Here is a 23,543-nt window from a genome sequence, read left to right as displayed (position 1 = left end):
GTAGAAGAGAGGGTGAAGAGGAAGAGGGGTAGAAGAAGAGGAGAGGAAGGGGGAGTAGAAAAGGAGAGGAAAGGGGGGTGGAGGGAGGAGGAGAGGAAAGGGGGTGGAGGGAGGAGGAGAGGAAAGGGGGTGGAGGGAGGAGGAGAGGAAAGGGGGTGGAGGGAGGAGGAGAGAAAGGGAGGGAAGAAAAGGAGGAGAGGAAGGGGAGGATAGAAGAGGAAAAGGAGAGGAAGGGGGGTATAAGAGGAGAGGAAGGGGGGGTAGAAGAGGAGAGGAAGAGAGGGCAGAAGAGGAGAGGAAGGGGGGGGTAGAAGAGGAGAGGAAGAGAGGGCAGAAGAGGAGAGGAAGGGGGAGTAGGAGAGGAGAGGAAAAGGGGGGTAAAGGAGGAGAGGAAGGGGAGGATAGAAGAGGAGAGGAAGGGGGGTGAAGAGGAGAGGAAGGGGGGGTAGAAGAGGAGAGGAAGAGAAGGCAGAAGAGGAGAGGAAGGGGGAGTAGGAGAGGAGAGGAAAAGGGGGGTAAAAGAGGAGAGGAAGGGGAGGATAGAAGAGGAGAGGAAGGGGGGTGGAAGAGAAAGAGGTGAGGAAGGGGGAGTAGAAGAGGAGAGGAAAGGGGGGGTACAAGAGGAAGAGGTAGGCAGAAGGTAAGTGGGAGTAGAAAAGGAATAGGTGGTTAGAAGAAGTGGGGTAGAAAATGGAAGGGGGTGGAAGAGAAGAATGGGGGATAGAAGAGGAGAGGAAAGGGGGAGGTAGAGGAGAGGAAAGGGGGGGGTAAAAGGAGAGGAAAGGGGGGGTAAGAAAGGAGAGGAAGGGGGGATAAAAGAGGAGAGGAAGGGGGGGTAGAAGAGGAAGAGGTAGGTAGAAGGTAAGGGGGGGTAGAAAAGGAATAGGTGGTTAGAAGTGGGGTAGAAAAAGGAAAAGAGGAAGGGGGTGGAAGAGGAGGAGAAAAAGGGTGCACAGAAGAGGAGAGGAAGGGGGGATAGAGGATGGTAAAAGAGGAGAGGAAGGGGGGATAGAGGATGGTAAAAGAGGAGAGGAAGGGGGGATAGAGGATGGTAAAAGAGGAGAGGAAGGGGGGATAGAGGATGGTAAAAGAAGAGAGGAAAGGGGGGTAAAAGAAGAGGAGAGGGAGGGTAGGAGAGGAAAAGGGGGTAGAAAAAGGAAGAGAGGAAAGGGAGATAGAATAGGAGAGGAAGAGGTGGGTAGAAGAGGAGAGGAAGAGGAAGGAGGGGTAGAAATAGGAAGAGGAAAGGAGGATAGAACACGAGAGGAAGAGGGGGTAGATGAGGAGGATAGGTAGGGGGGACAGAAGATGGGGGGGTGGTAGGAGAGGAAGAGGGGTTAGAAAGGGAGGAGAGGAAGGGGGGGATAGAAGAGGAAGGGTTGGTAGAAGATAAGGAGAGGAAAGGGGGAGAAGCAGGCAAGGAGAGAAATGGGGGGAGAAGAAGAGAGGAAAGGGGGAGAAGTAGAAGAGGAGGAAGGGGGAGTGACAGGAGGGGTAGATGACAGGGGGTGGGGGTAGAAGAGAAAACAAAGGGGTAGATGAGAAGAGGTAGGGGAGAGAAGTAGAAGAGGAGGAGGAGGAAGGGGTAGTGGAAGGAGGGATAGAAAAGGAGGAAATGGGGAGTAGAAGAGGACAGGAAGGGGGTAGATGAGGAGAAGCAAAAGGGGGGCAGACAAGAAGAGGAAGGGGGGGAGAAGAGGAGGAGGAGGAAGGGACAGTGGAAGGAGGGATAGCAGAGGACATGAAGGGGAGTAGGAGAGGAGGGGAGGGTACAAGAAAAGAAAGGGAGGTAAAGAGGAGAGGAAGGGGAGGCAGAAAAGAGCAAGGGGAGTAGAAGAGGAGAGCAAGGGAGGGTAGAAATGAAGAGAAGAAATGAGGAGGAGGAGAAGCAAAAGGGGGGCAGACAAGAAGAGGAAGGGGGGGAGAAGAGGAGGAGGAGGAAGGGACAGTGGAAGGAGGGATAGCAGAGGACATGAAGGGGAGGGTAGAAGAAAAGAAAGGGAGGTAAAGAGGAGAGGAAGGGGAGGTAGAAAAGAGCAAGGGGAGTAGAAGAGGAGAGCAAGGGAGGGTAGAAATGAAGAGAAGAAATGAGGAGAAGAGAAGAGAAGATTAAGGGGGGGTAAAAGAGAAGAGAAATGGGGGTCGATGAGAGGAAGGGGAGAGAAGTAGCAAAGGAGGAGGAGGAAGGGGAGAGAAGTAGCAAAGGAGGAGGAGGAAGGGGAGAGAAGTAGCAAAGGAAGAGGAGGAAGGGGTAATGGAAGGAGGGGTAGAAGAGGAGAGGAAGGGAGGGCATAAGAGAAGAAGAGGAGAGGAAGTGGGTAGAAGAGGAAGGGGTGTAAAAGAGGAGAGGAAGGGAAAGTGGGAGGGGTAGAAAAGAAGAGGAAGGGAGAGTGGGAGGGGTAGAAAAGAAGAGGAAGGGAGAGTGGGAGGGGTAGAAAAGAAGAGGAAGGGAGAGTGGGAGGGGTAGAAAAGAAGAGGAAGGGAAAGTGGGAGGGGTAGAAAAGAAGAGGAAGGGAGAGTGGGAGGGGTAGAAAAGAAGAGGAAGGGAAAGTGGGAGGGGTAGAAAAGAAGAGGAAGGGAGAGTGGGAGGGGTAGAAAAGAAGAGGAAGGGAGAGTGGGAGGGGTAGAAAAGAAGAGGAAGGGAGAGTGGGAGGGGTAGAAAAGGAGGAGAGGAAGGGGGAGGTATAAGAGAAGAGGAAGGGGGGAGTAGAAGAGAGGAAGGGGGGAGTAGAAGAGAGGAAGGGTGGGTAGAAGAGGAGAAGCAGGGTGGGTAGAAGAGGAGAGAGGAAGGGGAGGTAAAAGAGGAGAGAGGAAGGGGAGGTAAAAGAGGAGAGAGGAAGGGGAGGTAAAAGAGGAGAGAGGAAGGGGAGGTAAAAGAGGAGAGAGGAAGGGGAGCCAGAAGAGGAGATGAAAGGGGGAGAAGTAGAAGAGGAGGAAGGGGGGAGTAACAGAAGAGGAGGAAGGGGGGAAAAACAGAAGAGGAGGAAGGGGGGAGTAACAGAAGAGGAGGAAGGGGGGAGAAACAGAAGAGCAGGAGGAGGAAGGGAAGTGGGAGAGGAAGGGGTACAAGATGAGGAAGAGAAGTTGTAGGAGTGGGAGTATAAAGAAAACGGTGGAGGTGGAGGAAAGGAAGAGGTGAGAAGGGGGGGGGGTACAAGAGATGATGAAGAGAGGTTAGAAGAGGAAAGGAAGGGGGGGGGGGATAAGGGATACGGAATACAGGGTGGGGAAAAAATGAAGGTGAAGAGGACAAAGAGAACAAGAGGAAATAGGGGGGGTGCAAGAGAAAAGGAAAGTATGGGAAAAGAAGAGGAAGAACAGGGGAGGAGGTGAAGGAGGAAGAGACAGGAGAATGAAAAGAAGACAGGGAGGGAAGAAAATTAGAGATAAGAGAAAGGGAGGTGCAAGAGAAAAGGAGGAAGTGGAGGGGGTAGAGGCAGAGGGAGGAGGAGAGGAGAGGAAGATGACAAGGGGGAAAAGTAGGGAAGAGTAAGAGGAAGGGGTGGAAGAGAGAGAGAGAGAGAGAGAGAGAGAGAGAGAGAGAGAGAGAGAGAGAGAGAAAGGAAATGGGAGAAGAGGTACTGTAGAGAATGAAGAATGGGAAAGGGAAGAGGAAAAGAAGAGAGTAGTGGCAAAGACAAGGTGAGAGGGAGGAGAGGAAAGATAATTAGGGGAAGAGAGTGAAGAGGAGGAGGAAGAGAAATAGTAGAGGAACAGAGGAAATGAAGAGGGATGGGAGGAAGACTAAGAGAGAGAGCATAAGAGAAAGAGGGAAGTTGGAGATAAAAAGGAAGAGCAGAAGGAAGGAGAGGTAGAAGAGGACAAAGAGAAGAGGCAGATAAACGAGAGAAAGTAGAAGAGGAAGAACGGAAGAAGAAGAGAAATGACAGAAATAGAAAAGATGGAGGAGACAAGGGAAGGGGGAGAGTGAGAGGAGAGGGATGGAAGGAGGAGGAAGAAGAAAGTTGGAGGAGTGGAAGAGGGAGAGGAGCAGGAAAGGATAGGAAGAGGGTGAATGAAGAAAATGGGTTAGGTGGAGGATGAGATGGAGATAAAGATGAGAAAAAGGAAGAAGGGGAAGAAAAGATGAAAAGAAGAGTGGTAGAAGAGGAAAGAAAGAGGGTAAAGATAGGAAGGGAAGGAGATGGAGGAAGAGGAAGAAGAGCAGACAGGAGTGGTAGAAGATGAGCAGGAAAAGAAGGGAGGAGAACATGGAGGAAAGGAAGAGGGTGAAGAGGACAGGGATTACATAGGAAAGCAAACAGCAACAGACCTTACGGTCCTTTCGAGGCTGCTTGTTACAAAGAAAACTATGACTACAGGGGGGGGGGGGAGGAAGAAGAGAAAGTAAGGGAAAGGAGATGGATGGGGAAAATTATAGGAGAGGAAGAGGGAGATGAACAAAAGAAGAGAAATTAGGAGAGGAAGACAAAGAGGAGGAGAGGGGGGGTGAGGAAATGGAACAAAGATGAGGAGGTAGATAATGGTAGTAGGAGAGGAAAAAGATGATAAAAATAAGAGAAATTAGGAGGAAGACAAAGAGATGAAGAAGGGGAGGTGGTGAAGTGGAGACTGAGGGTGTGGAGACAGACGGAAGATGTGAATGTGGAAAATGAAGAGGAAAAATACAAAAGATAAGGAAGAAGTGGAGGGGTGGGGGAAGAAGATAAGGAAGGAGAGGATGACGGTAGGAAGCATTATAGATCAAATACATAACAATAAACAGGAAAAACAAAAAGACAATGCAAACAAAATCTCTTAAAATGAGGTGCAATGCGGTACAATGCCCACAATTTTTTTTTTTTTCTTTTCTTAAGTGAAAGGATTATGCTTTACATTTATTGTTTAGCTTTGTTATATTATTAATATGGAATTATAAAATACCCTTGAAAGTCGGGGACAACTTTAACTTCATATCATCATTCACTGTTCCCGCTGGCTACTATTATTAACCATAAAGGCAGCATTGTTATTTTAATAAATTAAACTTTCATATCTTCAGCAATATTATCAATACTACCATTATCATTTTCTTCATGTTATTATTACTGTAAATGATTCACGTGGTCCAGTGTGGAAACGCAGAAACATCTGATTAAAGTGTGATGCAATTGTTGTTGTTTCTTACTAATTATCCTATTTAATATGAGATGTCGGGGTGGAAACTGAAACTTGCCCTCAGAGTAAACTGTGGAATCATACAGAAACTTGTGTCCATGACTGTTAGAAAAAAAGATAAAAACCAGAGATTTCAGTAAATTCCTCATTTAACAAGCTTTCACCTAACATTTTTCACAACAAAATTGCTGGCCAAATTATGAACAATTTTCACATTATACACTTCATAATTATGCTGTAAAGATGTGCAGTGATGGACTGAGGTTAATACAATATCACAAAACCTTGTAGCTGCATTCTGTAAAAATTTACTTCCTTGTCTATGCATTAAAATTTATTAGGGAGATACAATGGTATTTTTTTTAATGGAATATCTTGTATTGCTGGAACCTAATCATCACTCAGATCAATTTTCACCTAATACAATAGTTTTTAGGCATACGTCTTCATTGTTAAGTGAGGAATTACTGTTTATAAGTCAAGATACTTTTTGTTGGCATTTTACAAGAGTGAAAAATACCTTAAAAAATACAATTGTAATAATGTGCAGAAAATGCCTTAAAGCTTTAAATGAATGTGTTAAACAATTTTATCCTAGGTATGTATTATGAGGTTCCCCAATGACACTGAAATTCAGAGCGGACGATTGCACTGCAAGAGCAGTTCAACACTTGAGAGTGCAGGTGTCCTACATGCACATTAGTGCTGTTCAGTTAGTCTATGTGCTGCTAAATCCTCTCACCATCACTTTTATTCTTCACAACCTGCCTCTTCCTCTTTTCTTCAGTAACAGTACTGTCCTATGCAGATGACCATGCTGCAATTGTAACACCCACACTAAATAAACAGTAGCCCATGTCAAACAGTACCAACAGTTACTCAAAGACTGGCACACACACACCATAATGACTGCTGCACCAACTAAATCAGCAGTCACTATTTGCATTCCTGATAAAAATCTCAAATCACCTAAGTCTTCCTTGCCAATCACTCCTAATCTAGACATCACATAATCCTGGACTTACTTTGGATACCCACACAACCTTTTAACCTACAAGCATCAGCATAAAGGCAACTTGTAAACTTGTTGCCTTAAAGACACTAATAGTCACTACCTCTGGATGGCAGAATGAACCTTTGACACAAGCAGGGCTCCTCTACACAACAACCCAAAAATGTTAACATCCTAAAGCACCACCACACCACAACAAGACCTCCACATGACTAAATGAGACTGTCTTCTCCCATCCTCACATTAAGTACCTCTTTTCTAGTCACTGAAACAACTTCAACTAGGCTTGAAATTACTCTTTGTTCCTCTTCAAGCCCAAGCTGAAACCAGAGGTGATAATATGTGATAGTAATCAAGTGTTATAGATGGGATACAGAGCAACAGTACTTTAATAGTCTGTCATGGAGCTTTTGTGTGTGTGTGTGTGTGTGTGTGTGTGTGTGAGGAAAAAAGGAACCAAAGGCCATGACCCTGCAATAACAGTTCCCTCCAAGAAAAAAAACAAAATACAATAGAGTCAAATGATCCATTCATTTCGAGATGCCTGGACACACTGTGAAAGACTGGAGATCATAGGCAGCAGGAAATACTGACAGAGGGAGACAGTTCCAGAGTTGACCTGTTGCATAAATGAAGGACTGGGAGTAACGGTTAACTCTTGCATTAGAGAGTTGGACAGAAAAGGGATGAGAGTTTGCTGCTAGATGGGTGCTACACGCCCGTCGTAAAGGTGGAGGAATACATGCAGACAATTCAGAGGAGCAGTGACCATTAAAGTAGCGATAGAAAAGAGATAAAGATGCAACAGTGCAGCGAAGAGAGAGATTGAAGGGAGTCAGTAAGAGGAGGAGAGTTAATGAGACGAAAAGCCTTTGACTCCACCCTATTGAGAAGAGCTGTATGTAGGAAGCCTCCCCACACATGAGAGTTGTACTCCACACAGGGGCAGATAAAACCCCTGTATAGAGTCAACAATTGTGCAGGAGTAAAGAAAGAACGGAGTCGGCTTAGCACACCTAATCTCTTGGAAGCAGATTTTACAAGAGATGTAATATGATCTTTCCAAGATAAGTCCCGAGTAAATGAAACCCCATGCATGTTCAAGGATGATGCAGGATTAAGCTGAATATTATTAAACATTAGTGAGTATACCTGTGGAATATTCTGTCGGGTTGATAGGTGTAAGAACTGAGTCTTAGATGGATTAAAAACAACCAGATTATTTTTACCCCAGTCAGAGACACAAGCCAAGTCAGACATCAGGTGTGCCATAGCTACGGAAAACAAGCTTCAAAGGGATTAAAATTTCAGCCTTGTCAAAGTGAAAACCTCAGAATACATGATATTCTAATCACTGCCCCATAAACGTACCACGTACATTCAAAGAAAATCCAGACAGAAAGGGAAAACCATCACACACTACATAATTGGGCACTATTACAACAGAACATATATGTATTTAACCCATTGGAGCCCCGTGTTCCAAGTACTGGACAGAACTGGGATTTTTCGAGTCTTTATAAAGTAGGGAACCCCCGGGTAGGGACCTATGAGCTTCGCGACCATGAGCCGATAGGCGTAGGGTGGTACGCTCAGTACGCTCCCAATGCAATGCCTCGCCCAGCACCCCTGAGATCCAATGGGTTAGACTGGCAAACCTGTCAGTCTCTTTAACCCATTGGAGCCCAGTGTCCCGAGTATTAAACAGAACTGGGATTTTTCAAGTCTATAAAGTATGGAACCCCCCGGTAGGGACCTATGAGCTGATAGGCGGAGGGTGGTACGCTCAGTACCCTCCCAGTGCATTGCCTCGACCAGCACCCCTGGGATCCAATGGGAGATATATATATATATTTATATAACAAATAATGAATATAACAATTGGAACTGTTGTGAAATGAATGCATTATCATTTCAAATTACAGTCAGCTGACCCCAACTGCCAATGGCAGTGGCCACCAACCATTTTTTTTTTCATGGATTATATATATTCCGTTTTTATTAAATATTTCTTAATGTACTTACTTATTACCTAGCCACACATACCATCACCGTCAACAAACTCTACATAAGTCCCTAAACTACATCCTGCCTCCTCCACCAACACATCTCATTTTTGTCCCTACCTATATGACCTCCATACAAGAGGAACTGTTTGAACAGCATAGCTATATCAAAGCACAGATCATTTGACCCAACCATCTATCAATGGCTGTGGTGGTCAGTCATTTTTTTTTTTTTTTTTCCCCACACTGCACAAAGCTACTAACTAACTACCCACAAACTGCCACCCAAAATCTCAAAGCAAAACAGCATCCTTCATAAACCACCACCAGGCATTAACCCCTTAGAAATAACCTGACTCGGAAAGACAAGAGTACACTTACAAGCCTAATTGGACCCCCCCCCCACAAAAAGGCAACTTCCATCCAAAGTATTGTGACTGGAACTGTATTTTGAAAAAGCTTTTATTTAAAAATACAATTCACTGGTCCCACCTTGCCAATGGCTGTGATTGCCATTCATTTGATTTTTTTTTTTTAAATATTACATCCTGTATGGTCACTACCTAGTCACCACAATCATCTAAAACTTCCAACATTACACACAGTACCTAAACAACATCCCTCTCTACCCAGTACAACACTTTACAGATTCCCCCTTCCCAACCTAAACAACCTCCATGCAAAAAATAACTGTGTTGTGAAAAGCATACGATATCACTTCAAAACATAGGTCATTGGTCCCAACCATCAGCCAATGGCTGTGATCATCAACCATTTAACTGCAAACAGCCATTACAGTAATCCAAAATCTCCATCCAAATAGCATCGTAAACCACCACCAGACATCCACCGCTCACAAAGTACCCTTCCCAGAGACATAAGTACACCTAGCAGGACTGCAAAGTAGTCATTATCCTTCCTTGTTACAATACCAACACAAAATACAACTCACAATCCACAATGTCCACACTGCAATGCAGTTCCTCACACCACAAAACACTTGCTCACCTTATGCACCCCACTATCACAACACAGACAACCTTTCAACATGATCGTAAAAAAAGACCTCTGAGAGCAACATACTGAATTGGTCAGGGTTCCTAAGTGCACCAGGTCCACATCCAGATGAAGCTGGGGTTGCAACAATACCAGCAGCAGCAGCAACAACTACAACAAAAACCCTACTTCACACACAAAATCTTCAGCAAGCATGGGGTTATCACTCAGACATTAAATCATTCATCTATGAAACCCTAGACAACCTTCAGTCATTATAAACTTCACAACATTCAATGGCTTCCTATTCATATGTAAAACCTACCATAATCCTTCAATACTCACAGTGATATGTTTTCTCCTGGTCCATGAATAACATAGCTTCCAATCCCGTTCACAAGCCTTCACTATTTCTCAATGCACATATTTCATTCACACATCTCCCTACCATTCACAAAACCAACTTGTTCATCACTCACCAGGTACTCAGATACATTCCTCATTTCTGTTGTTATTCTAAACACCTTTCCTAAACACACAAACACAGGACAACCAAAGGACTCTCAATCCAGAAAAACACGAACACGTAGACAACCAACACACCTCAACAAGACCTCCACACAGACTTATAAGGCTGCCTTCTTCCCCCAGCCTCACTATGTACCTCTTCAGAGTAAGTTAGTTTATTTTTATCTGACAGAACTGGACCAATCCCATGACACATTATGAAACTTAGTTATGAAACAGGAATGAGTCTCCTTGGTTACTAGTTAAACTGACCCCTCCAGTTTGGCTCCACTTTGTCAAAGGAAAATAAAAGCATTACGGCCATACAAACCACCAAGGAAGTTGTATTAGACCTATCACTTGACCACTGACCCAAATTAATTAAAAAGTGACCTCTATCCAAATAAAACGTGCAACCATTTTTTAATTTTTCCTCCTTTTCTTCCTGTTAATTTATCCTGTACATACTCACTACCTAGCCACTACAGCCGTTCAAAGCCTATAACACTACACGCACTGCCTCAACATCCCTCTTCCTTCTCTAACACTATATTTTCTCCTCTTCCTCTACTCAACAGAACACCTCCCTCTTCCTCCTCTACCCAGCATTACACTTCCCTCTTCCTCCTCTAACTAGCACTACATTTCCCTCTTCCTCCTCTACCCAGCACTACACTTCCCTCTTCTTCCTCTACCCAGCACTACACTTCCCTCTTCTTCCTCTACCCAGCACTACAGTTCTCTATTCTTCCTCTACCCAGCACTACACTTCCTTCTTCTTCCTCTACCCAGCAGTCCCTCTTCTTCCTATACCCAGCACTACAATTCTCTCTTCTTCCTCTACCTAACATAACACCTCATACAATTTTTTTCCCCTACCTAAATGACCTCCATCCTAGAGGGACTGTGTTCTGAAAAACATTTTTTTTTTCTTCATACTGTTGAGTGGCTAAAACAAGTATTGTGCAAACTACATGAGGAGGAATTTCTTTTTTAATGCAAAGAAGAAGTAACTGAAGGCCAGAAGCCTGCATGACTGTTCCCTCTAAAAAAAAATTAATAATAAAATAAAATAAATAAATAAAAGGGCCAAATTCAAGATCTGCTCATTTTGAGATGCCAGAACAAACTGTTTTGAAAATGAAGATTTAGGGTGATAATTTCTGGGGCATCAAACTTAATGTGATATGTGACACTGCCACGAGCTGGTCCTGGCAGAGCTCTGGCAGTGAGATGTTTTGCAAATCAGGTTCCAGAATAACAAACTTGGTCTTAAAATTCAATTATTGCATGGCATTCAGTGTCAAGGTAATTTGTATGCACTAACTCCAGGGCTATATAAACCCATTCTGTCACTTCTTATTACTCTTCTTTCCTTTTCAGGTGGCTTTACATTAAGTGATAAGCCTAGAGGTTTCTTGTAAGCCACGAAACAATTTACAATGCTGGGTGGTAACCATATAACCCAACCATACATGTTCCCTGCACGAGAACAAGTTCTTGGCAGAGGGTTAGTGCCCCTCCCCATAAAATAACCAACTCAAAGACAAATGACTACTCATTCATTCATTCATCATTGCCAGACGCCATGTATCCCAAACGGGGTGGCCAACGGCTTAGAGTTAATTGTTTTACAGGGAGGGGCACTAATCCTCCACCAACCCCACTTGACACGTAGGGATGAAATGACTACTCCTTATGGGATAAAGGTGTCTGACAATAGGTAGATGGACTATGTACACCAAAATAAATATTAGTTGTGGTAAGAACTGTTTCCCTATACTGAGAGACAATAATCAAATGTAACACTGTTCTTGTACGGAACACTAAAGAGAGGTGGGTGAAATCATGTATATCAACCCTCCTGAGATATCACTCATTACATTTTGACTTTTGGGAACACTGCCCCCCTCCTCCACTAATACTGGTTTTAGCTACTGTGTACAGTCACTACCCAGCACCTACACCCATTCAAAACCTACACTAGTGCTTCAAAAACATCTGTTCTCATCCTACACCCAGTACAATATATCACAAAGATATATTTGATATATTTTTTTCTTCTCCCCCCTAAAACGGCCCCCATTCCAATGGAACTGTGCTGTGAAAAGCATACGGAATTTCACAGTACAGGTCACCAGCTCCGACCATCTGCAATACCTGTAGCCCGAGTGCAGATCCGCCAGTGGCTGTGGCCGTCATCCACTTTTTTTTTTTTTTTTTTACTTTATTTCTATTTCAGATGGTACATAGCTACTACCTAGATATACAACAGAAGCCTTCAAAAACCATCACTAGACATCCTTCAGACACAACCACATCCAGAGAAACACAACCTATACTCTCTCTCTCTTTACTCTAACTTGGTCTAAAAATGGCTTATGCACTCTCATGGATGCTGAGTTGTAAGAATACAGTACAAAAGCACTAAAATGTGATGCTGTTTATAAAGAAATGCTAAAACCCACACTACACAGAGTGCTTCAAAAACATCTGTTCTCATCCTATACCCAACACTAAAATTCACAAGGATACATATTTTTTTCCTACCCCCTTAACCCCCCCGTGGCCGAAGGCCCGGAATTTTCCGTGCACCCCAGGCTGACGCCAGGGCCATTTTTTGAAGTTTCGAAAATTGATTTTTTTTTTCTTGCCATATTTAAGAGAAAGTTCAGATGCACCTAACAGTGCAAATCCCAGCTTCCTAGACGCATTTTGTGGCTTGCAATGAAGCGCGGAAGTTGCAGAAATATCGGCAACCGATATCGCCGCCCAGGGGCCCTGCCAGATCGCAACTGGGCAGGTGTTGTTATTTTTTTTTTACCTCCCAAAACAATGCGAATGGTGCTGAAATGTTATGCATATATGAGATATGATTACATCGAATGATTTCAGTATATAATCTGCTAGGAATGGCTGGAAAAAAAATTTTATGAATACTTTTTCACCTTTTTTATATATGTTTAAGGTAGTTTCGAGTTATTTTTTACGTTATCGTTGTGCCCATGCTTGGAAAAGGGAGCGAAAGAGTTGAATTTTCAGTCCTAAAGGAGAAAACTGCACGTCCTCCAAGGCTAGACTCTGCCACGGGAGAATAAAGTGGAGGGTCAGTCCGATTAGCAATAAGGAAGCTGAGTCGCAACTTCCAGCTCCCACACCACGAGCATGGCTAAAAATAGAATCATAATGCAGTTTCAGAACTAAGAATAAGTCTAATTATTATAAATACTGATACAAAGCAGAAATAAATACGTTTACAGACGGGGGGAAACGTATTATTCCGTCATAACATGTTCATCTTACGTTCATCTTTCATTTTACCATGTTATTTTCACAATATATATATATATATTGCTGTCTCGTAAAAAGGGTGGTTGTGTGTGTTTTGCAAGGAAGGAAAAAGATTATATTTTCTTTTCTGGGTCGAAATAATGGGTGTAACTGTGTGTGTTCAGGCATGGCCACGAGCGAAAAAATCGTACATCCACTCGTCATGACAGCAGGTGGTGAACTGACGGATGATACATGAGAGGGTGAAGTCAAGGTCAGTCTCATGTCCCAGATTTTCGTTCACTTCCCGAAAGATTTCACAGTTTTCTACAAGTTGCATTGCATCAAATGATCCAAACCATTACAGCAAACCTGAGCAAACAGGTAAAGATACCCAGACAAAAATGTATTTTTCTGTTATTATCATGTCTTTTTTGTATGTGCCTGTATTACTTCATAATTGTAAACAGGTGGTTGTGTGTGTTTTGCCTGAGAGGACAAAGATGATATGTTCTGCCTGGGTCGAGATAATGGGCGTAGTTGTGCTTGTTAAGGCATGGCCAGGAGCGAAAAATCGAAAATCCACTTATCACAGCAGCAGGCTCTGAACTGCTGGATGGGGTGTATGGGAGTGTAGTGTAGGTTAGTGTGCAGACATTCAGAATGTCCATTCACTTCCCCAAAATTTTTGCAGTTTTTTACAGGCCAGGCTCAAACGACGCCAGCGGCCACGGAGGGGTTAAAACGGCCCCCATTCCAACGGAACTATGCTGTGAAAAGCATATGGAATTTCACAGTACAGGTCACCGGCTCCGACCATCTGTAATACCAGTAGCCTAAGTGCAGTCCCGCCAGTGGCTGTGGCCGTCATCCACATTTTTTTTTTTTCTAACTTTATTTCAACTATTTCGGAGGGTACATATTTACCACCTAGATATACATGGCTACTACGGCCAAACAGAAGCCTTCAAAAACCATCACGAGACACCCACCCTTCAGACACAACCATACCCAAAGAAACACAACTCTAACTTGGTCTAAAAATGGCTTAAGCTCTCTCATGAATGCTGAGTTGTAAGAATATGGTAAACAAGCATTAAAATATGATGCCTGTCACAATGAACAGCTATGGAGAGAATGCAGGTCTAATGTTTTTTTTCTGCCAGTGGGAAACATTAAAAAAAAAAAAAAAAGGCTGCCAAAACATGAAAATTTGTGCCAAGTTAGAGTGAAATGAGTATACCCAGGCTTCAACACAATCATCTTTCTCTACTTCAGTGCCAACACAATATACAACTCACACACAATGACCTATGCCCACAGTGTAATGCCTCCTGCCACACCACACCATACTCACATTTACCACAGTGTAAGGCCTCCTCCCTCACCACAACACACAACCACAAACACTCACCACATGTACTACAGTGTATGGCCTCCTCCCACACACCACACCACACTGCCACAACAGACAATCCTTGAACATATATCTTTGGGGCTGCCAGGATTTATGTAGTCAGTCAAGTGGGATTACAAGCCAAGTTTTACTAATACATAGCAAATATTCTTCAAAACGGTATAATTTTGATATAAAAGGTTCATCATCTAAAGACAAAGGAATTAAATTTATCATAAGAATTAATTTGCTTGAAGGGAAGGTGAGGGGAAAGACTGCCAATACAGGTGATGGGAGGGTCACAGGCCTGTAATCATTTTTAGCACTACAACAACAGGGTCTCTCTCGTGAAAGAAATATTTGAGATGGGTGCAAAGAACAAAGAATGAACAAGCATTAAGGGGGGAACTATCAGTATCATGCCTAGTGATGTGGACTAATCATCATCATCATCTTCATAACCAATTACTTTCAATCATCGTAACCGTTTTCTTTCTTTTTCAAGCAGTCATTCCCACCCTATTCATTTTTTTTCTTATACATATGAATGAAATATATATGGCCCATAAAGCAAAGAGGAAACCCAAAAGTGGGCGAAACTAACTGCAAGCCCACTGAAATGGCTCATACACTCATTCACTCACCCTTCAAATCCCAATATCTTACACACATACAGGGCTCTTGCTAACTGCTGATGGTTGCGAGCCACTTGGCTCCTAAGGTTTCAGATTTACGAGCCAAATAAATTTTTAGTAGCCAAACTGCTCAAGCTGAAATATTTTACCATCAATAAATATATTTATTTACAAATTGTGATGATTAGAATCATATAATGGGGTTTGTTGCTTGAGTACTGTTGATATTTAATGGTGGCCACAAGGAAAGACTTAATAATCGATCACAACATGCTTTTTTGTTCATTTGAGATGTACTAATTTTGTAGTTTACTCTGTTTTGAAGTGGATGTATTTTCTCCTCGCCAAAAGGCGACTTGCATGTAAAATTTGTTCGCCAAAGGGGAAAAATACTCGCATTTGCGAGCTGTGGCTCGCCAAACAAGAGCCCTGACACACACACACACAACCATAGGGGACATCACACATCCTTGCTCACTCCAACACTGATATTAAACCATTGTCATTTACATATTTCTCTCTCTCTCTCTCTAATCATAAACCACCACAACCCAACCCAACAGACACCAACACCATCACAAACTCCCAAACGATACACAGACCAAGAAAATGCAACAATGAAGGAGAAATATCAACAGCAAAGCCTAAGAATAAGCATAATGATGGTTCTAAAATGTATCAACATTTGGCTGTGATCTTGGAGACCTTGCAACTTTATACAACCTAGTCTGCCATCATCCAATCCTATGTCACCCCATAAGGAGCATAGGAAGCAGGGTCTAGGCATTCTGCACAAAACAATCTGCTCAACACATAATACTGCAGATTTCTGAGATGCCCTGGGTTGAAAGACGATAGGGACCTGACAGGCAAATTAGTTCTTACACATGCTTAAGAAAATATGGCAAATGACTGTGTGATAGGAAGAGGTATATCAAAATAGTCCATTGGGCACCTTACGATCTTTCCATATCTATCTATCTATACCCCGATGCCCTAATCCATATACTGTAGTTATAAAATTTCAAACACCTGAATATGACATTTTCCACACTATTACAAATAAGAATATATAAAGATAACATATTGCAATTCAACACATACATAACAATAGTCAGTTTACTTCCATCTGACAAAACAAGGCAACTTTTATCCCTTCAGTACTAAATCATTGGTGTATAAAATTCAACAGGCCTTAGTGATGATGAGTCTCCTTGGTTACTAGTCAAATTAACTCTCCAGTCTGACTACACTTGGCCATAAAGCTAAAGGTTATGAATCTGTCAGGCAAAAGCAAACTGACTATAGACTAAATCAAGAGAAATAAACAGACACCAAAACAACACACCCACATCAATATATGCAGTCAGCCACAGGAAAAAATATATAAAAAACATAAACCGTATTAACGATTAATGTTCATATACATGCAGGGAAAAATCTCATTAATCTCTGACCTAAATGAAGGGAATCAACTGCTATGTTTAATGAAGGGGATTAACTCAGAATGATTGTTACTCTTGGATATAAATGAAGGGAAACGACTGAAGATGCTCATTAGTTTTAAAATCTCAGTGCTAGTTAGGGCAATACATTTTTAATGCAGAGAAGCAGAAATTGAAGGGTGCAAGAAATAATACACAAAAGAGAGCCAAATGCAAGACCTCTTTTACATCTGAAATTCCTGCACACATTGCATTTAAAAGACTGGAGGTCATAGGCAGGGGGAAATACAGAGTGAGGAAGATAAATTCAAGTTGACTTGTTGCCAATTAAAATCAACCAAAAAAGGACAAAAGTACATTTTTTTTTCAGCATATTTTTTCCTTTGGTTGACTGCAGTACATCACAATGACAAGGCAAAAATAATAATGTAAATATAACAAGAAAATGGGCATAACAATTGACATACAAATATAACCAACATCAACAGTTCAGAAGGGATAATTTATGCAAAACACCTATTTTTATTGTTGGGTAAAAAAGCACTATGGCTTTTGGCAGAGTCCTTTTATTTGCCACAGTTATTTGCGATCTTTCGGGCTGATAATATCTGCTGTTGTGGTGGTCCCTGGCTCATTTTAAATACTAAGAACCAGAGTCAATGCTGGAGAAACTAAATACTGGAATTTAATCAAAGATAAGAGGCAATAGGAGCTCCAAAATTCTTATGACCAAGACTATTCTCTAATTTTTTTTTTCAAATGTGTGTGTGCATTTTTCAGGAGTCTAGTCTGGAAAATGACATGCATATATCCTTAGCATAATTTCTCAGCTCATTTAGCCACATCTCATTCAAGAAGCAAAATGATTAGCACACACAGATAAGCTACAACCTAATATCACTGTTTTACTTAGGGAGCAAATACTGTACTGTCAGAAATGCTGAAATTGATGATATGTCGGTTCAGAGAAGTGGTTTGGTTACAGCACCACTACAGAGGAATACAGGACCACAGCAACAGCAGCCCCCAATTTACTAAACCAAAATACAGGGCTGCCCATATATCTGGTGTTGTCGGCTCAGTCTGCGGGTATGGGGGAAGCACGTCTTTTGACAACTTTATTCAATTATGCTCTGTTTAACTGTGTATTAAATTACCATCTTTCCTTTGTAAATGCTAGTTGAAACATGACTAATATGGTGCTAGTCATGAAGAAGTGATATGGAAAGGATGTTGGGCCACAGCGCAATCTTATTCTGCCAGTGAGGTGAGGGAAATGAATCTGCATAAGGACAAAAAACTCGTCTCCTTGTGTCATGTTCGTGTCATACCTTGTGCCATGCTTTTGTGTGTCATGTCTGTGTGTGTCATGTTTCTGCATGTCATATCTCTGTGGCTGTTCAATTTGTATATGGATGGAGCAATAAGAGAGGTAATAGGAAGGGATGTGAATATATTGGAGTGTCTTGTGAGGGAGGGTAAGATGTGGAAACTTCCTGAGCTGTTGCTTGCTGATGATACTGTATTGAGGGGAATGTGAACTGCAAGGCTTGGTGAATGAGCCTGAGGATGTACGTATGAAACAGAATCCAAAAGAGAATGTATGTATGGGTAAAGTTATGATCTTTGAGGGAAATCACAGCATACAGAGTGAGACTGGATGGTGAGGAAATAATAAGAGTGCATCCAAGTACTTTAGAGTGATGTGAGGATGGAAGGAAGAGCTTGAATGGGTACAGCATGGTAGAAAGGTTGCTGGGTCACTGAAAACTATGATAAGGAGTAGGGAAATGAGCATGGAAGTGACGCTCAAATCCTGCTGGAAGGACACAAGAGTGAGAGCAGTGGAGATGAACTAAGGAATGTGTGGAGTTTTATGGACAGACAGATATACAAATGAGGAAGTAAAGATGCATTGTGGTGCTATTACAAGAAATACTTCGAGATAGTTTGGCCATGTAGAGGATGGGGAATGAGAGAATGACTAGAAGGTATGTGTATGATGTGGAGGGGGAGGGGAGACCATGGCAGAGAATGGAGTGAAGAGGTATGAGGGAGGGGGAAGTGAGTTGGAGAGAGGGCAGTCAAATGGCAGAATACAGAATGACATGGAGTTAATTTGTTTGTGCCCCCCCCCCCCTATGGGATTGAGCTGTCTGGGAGTAGATAAAAGTCAGTGGAGGGTAAAAAGTTCTTCTTAGTAAAATGAGTGAACTTTAAGCAATTACTGATGCAAATGCAAGAGGAGATATTAGATTACCTGATAAAAAAATGCAACCAATGGATGCAAACAAGCAATCACTATAAAGTACCGGTAAGAAAGGGTTATGGGAAACAGAAAATGATGCAGGGTAGTGATGGTAAAGCTGACTGAGCCTCCACAAATATCAATCATCAAATAATCAAAATCAATATAATAATCATCATTCATTATGATTACAATCATCACTGCAATCATCATAATCATCATCCTAGCCTCTTCTTCCCACCTAAGGATGGGGGTAAGCTATGGTGCAAAAGAGGACAAAACACATGGGATCAGACATGTTATATATGAACCACCCTGTATCTTTTAGCATCTGTGGCATATAACCAGGACTTACTGCATCTGTTTGTGATGCACAGGCATGTGCAAAAGTATGCCAACAATACTCTGCCAGCACTAACTTGTTTATTTATCACTCTTCCCCAGATGACTAGAGAGTAACATTCCTTCTCTTGTTTTACTGATGCTTGGAACAGACACCTTCATACGGCATTGATCAGATATTGAAACTGTCAGGTTAAACTAACAGTCTTCAGTTCCTTTATATCCCCTTAAAGGAGAATGGTAGACTTTGAAAGAATAGTAACGTTGATGTGTAGTCCTTACTACATAAAATATTTCAAACAACACCTTCCATTCCTACAGCCGGCAGAGAAGTGTCTACATACTTTTGCTCGTGCTAAGGACAGGATTTTTGCAAAACATTTCATAGCCTATGATTGTGTACGGCTGGCCAGTTGTCTATAACTTTAGTCGCTTTACTCAAATCTGGCGAAGATGTCTTCTTTCAGAGCTGACAGCAGCAGGTAAAGAAATTGGTTGTTTGATACGATTACTAATCAAAGTGGACATCTCGTGACTATCATGAGTGACAAGCCAAGTGGCTTCTGGCTACCCAGGATATAAGTTACTACACTTGGTAGTAATATACAACTAGAAAGTCACGCGGTGGTGTAAGGAGTTACAGCGCTCCAGCTGGATGTGGCACTATACGGTAGTACATCAGTCAGTAGCTAGTCCCAGGTCTCTTGCAAAACAGGGGAAACAAAAAATTGGTGAATGATTGGGTGGCTGTGAATGTGTGGTCCAGCATCTGATAGATGTGAACAAAGTGTGCAACGTCTGGCTTGCAATATCCACTTAAGAACGTATGCCCAATCCTTGAGGCATTGCCTAGGCCGTAAAAAATAAACAAAAAAACTGGCCATCAAACACAACCCCCTCATAGAGCATTCCACCCCCTTACTGTACGGCCACAACGTGGTTATTGCAGGCAAGGGCTGAGTGCATGTTTACTTATATAATCATCCACCTGTGTGCCACTTATCCTTCCAACATATGCAATGATGGACTCCTTCTCAATGTCCGACAGTCCCCATTACCGATGTCAGAACCGATATATATCATGGCACACAATGGTGGGTTGTGTGTGCTGTAAAAATTATACCCAACCACCCAGTCATCCTCAATCCCCCAAAACCCCACTAGTAGCAAAGGGACTTGGGGCCGCGCTGCACGACAGTATTATGGCAACTAATTCAGCACAAAATTTTTAAATCTTATTTTTACGATGCAGACTTTTTGTTCATTTACCACCAGCGTAAAACTTTAATCTCCTTGGTCTGACATGGCGCATATTTTTTACATCCGTACTTAGCGTTCTATCTTCCAGCATAAAACTTTAATAATTTATACAGTACTATGCTGCCTTATATATTATGGTAGTCATTCCCACACCACACTTGTTACTAATCTTAGTCAACCTTTTAGCATGCTTTTATAAGTATGTCCAATTTCCAGCTTAAGTTAAGGATACAATAATCGCTTTTCCTGCCGCACACGCTTTCATGGAACGATAAAGTTACATGCATATGAAGTGGAATCGACAGGGCTGAGGTTTGTAAACAATGGGCATACAACTAGACAGTCACGTGATGGTGTAAGGAGTTACAGCGCTCCAGCTGGATGTGGCACTATATGGTATTTAATCAGTCAGTAGCTAGTCCCAGATCTCTTGCAAAACAGGGGAAACAAAAAATTGGTGAATGATTGGGTGGCTGTGAATGTGTGGTCCAGCATCTGATAGATGTGAACAAAGTGTGCAACGTCTGGCTTGCAATATCCACTTAAGAACGTATGCCCAATCCTTGAGGCATTGCCTAGGCCGTAAAAAATAAACAAAAAAACTGGCCATCAAACACAACCCCCTCATAAAGCATTCCGCCCCCTTACTGTACGGCCACAACGTGGTCATTGCAAGCACGGGCTGAGTGCATGTTTACTTATATAATCATCCACCTGTGTGCCACTTATCCTTCCAACATATGCAATGATGGACTCCTTCTCAATGTCCGACAGTCCCCATTCCTGATGTCAGAACAGATATATATCATGGCACACAATGGTGGGTTGTGTGTGCTGTAAAAGTTATACCCAACCACCCAGTCATACTCAATCCCCCAAAACCCCACTAGTAGCAAAGGGTCTTGGGGCCGTGCTACACGACAGTATTATAGCAACTAATTCGGCATGAAATTTTTAAATCTTATTTTTATGATGCAGACTTTTCGTTCAGTTGCTGCTGGCGTAAAACCTTAATCTCTTCAATTTGATTTGGTACTATTTTTTTAATACAAGCGTACCGGTACTTAGTGCTCCATCTTCTACATGGGGGAATCGATGGGCCGAGGTTCCCAAACAACAGGCAACGCCAGCACTGCGGGGTCAATTGGTGTGGGTGATTTAAATGGACAACATACCAACAATATACACAAGTATCTGAAACAACTGGCCAAACCACAGGCTATAAAACTGTCCACTGTGCATCAATTACAATACAAACATCAACATACTAATCAATCTATAATCATATGCATAATTCACTAGGGTGTCTTCTAGGTGGCTCAGGAGGCTTGCTAAGAAATCACGTTAGGAAATCACCCCAGCCACAAAGAAGACAAGCCACTTTGACTGAACTAACACCAGACATTGTTCAACTGAGAGAAACACTGTACTAGCAGTCAAAGGCATCAAAAATAACATGAGGAACCTTTCTATCACTAAATTCTTGCAGTAAACCTATCTAGCTAACACTTACTGCGATATTTCTACTACTTATGTGTATCTGTGTAATGTACTATTTGTGTACTTTATCTAACAGCTTGAAATATTGCTGAGCTGAGGTAACAGCTTAGCAAGAAGACATGCTAATCAGAAGTGAAGGGGAAAGGTTTCAAAACTATCTGCTATGGGTAAACCTGGGGCATTTACTTACTGTATTCTTGTTACTCTACCCAAGCATAAAATAAGCATCTTAGCAATAGTTTATCAAGTAGAATGCTAGTCATGAAGAAGTGCAGTGGGATGGATGTAGACCTGTAATACTGTGTTATTCTACCACTGAGATATATGAAAAAAGCTGGTGAATGGACAAACCCCGCGCCACGTTATGGTGCAAGAAGTACGATAATTGAGCACAGACGAAAATAAATCAGTTAAAAATCCATCAATTCATCCATCATCCAATCCTACGTCGCCCCATCGAAGAGCATAGGAACCCGGGGCTAGGCAAGTTGGTCCTGACATTTAAGATGTAAATCAGTTGAAAATAAAGCACATTATTATCCTTAGACCCCCAATGCATCACTCTCAGTTGAATAAAACTATCTGGTGTTAGTTGGAATGAAGACAGTTGCTCTCCCACTTACGAACATCTTAGCTAAGGAGAATTGCTGTTGAGATTAAACACTTACAAGCTTGAGATTTCATTCAGCTGTGTGATTGCCAGCCTGACAGTAAAGGGATTGACTCCTGACACTATCATCCTAGCCTATCATCAATCATCGCTGTCGTCATCGTCGTTGATTGGCCAGTAATATCATCATCTAGAATAAGTTAACTGGCCATGTATACCCTAGTGGTGGAATGATCTAGTTATGGAGCCTAGCACTAACTATTCTGTCATCAATCATCATCGCCGTCATCAATAGGCAAGTAAAATCAGTACCTAGACTACGTTAACTGGTCTTGTATACCCTAGTGGTGGAATGATCTAGTTCTGGAGGCCAGCACTGCCACTGATCATAATCAAAATCATCATTATGCATTATCATCATCATTCCTGACTCCTCTTCCCACCCAAAGATGGGGTCAGGAGTTCTCTTAAAATATCGTAAGTAGGGGAGCAACTGTTATACACTGTCCATCTCATCTTGGCTTAAAAGTGATCTGGAAAGGATACAGAGCCACAGTATTGCTAGCCTTGTCTTACTCTACTGCTGGGCGATGAAATTAGACTGCCAAGGACAAAACTCTCTGCCAAGTCAAGGTGGACCAACCAAAAAATTTCTAACTCACATTTCAGACGGGTGGTTGTAGCTGTAGTTGTAGTAGAAGGCACTGAGATGTAGAAAGGTTTTCAAGACCAATGGTGCTGGGGAACCTCTATCAAAGGTATTTCCCCAGAGCTTAGAGGCCACTGATTATTTTTCATCATACACTCATCATCCAATCCTATATTGCCCCATGAGGAGTGGAGACTGGGGCTAGGAAAGTTGGTCCTGACATTCAAGATGAGAGTGACCAGCCTCGCTCATCCCTTAGTGGCATTACGTGAGCAATAAACCCCAACCACCGGCTCCGGCAGGCAACACCACCAGGATCAACTCCAGAGTGGCAGCATCAACTCCAGCACAGCAGCACCACCAGCACGGCATCGTCAACTCCAACACAGCAATTGCAGGAACAGCAGCCTACGTAACACACAGACCCTGAAAATATGGCAAAGTTTTAGGAGATAATCTCAGGTGTGTTGATAATTTAACCCTTTTGTCTGTGGAGGAGTTCAATACAGATCTTAACTCCTGGTCCATCCACTCACTCGATGTAGTGCT

Source organism: Coenobita brevimanus, chromosome 18 (assembly GCF_032717465.1).
Source record: "Coenobita brevimanus isolate Jiangsu-jjx chromosome 18, ASM3271746v2, whole genome shotgun sequence".
Lineage (NCBI taxonomy): Eukaryota > Metazoa > Arthropoda > Malacostraca > Decapoda > Coenobitidae > Coenobita > Coenobita brevimanus.
The sequence above is the reverse complement of the archived record's forward strand: the minus strand, read 5'-3'. Positions refer to the sequence as shown.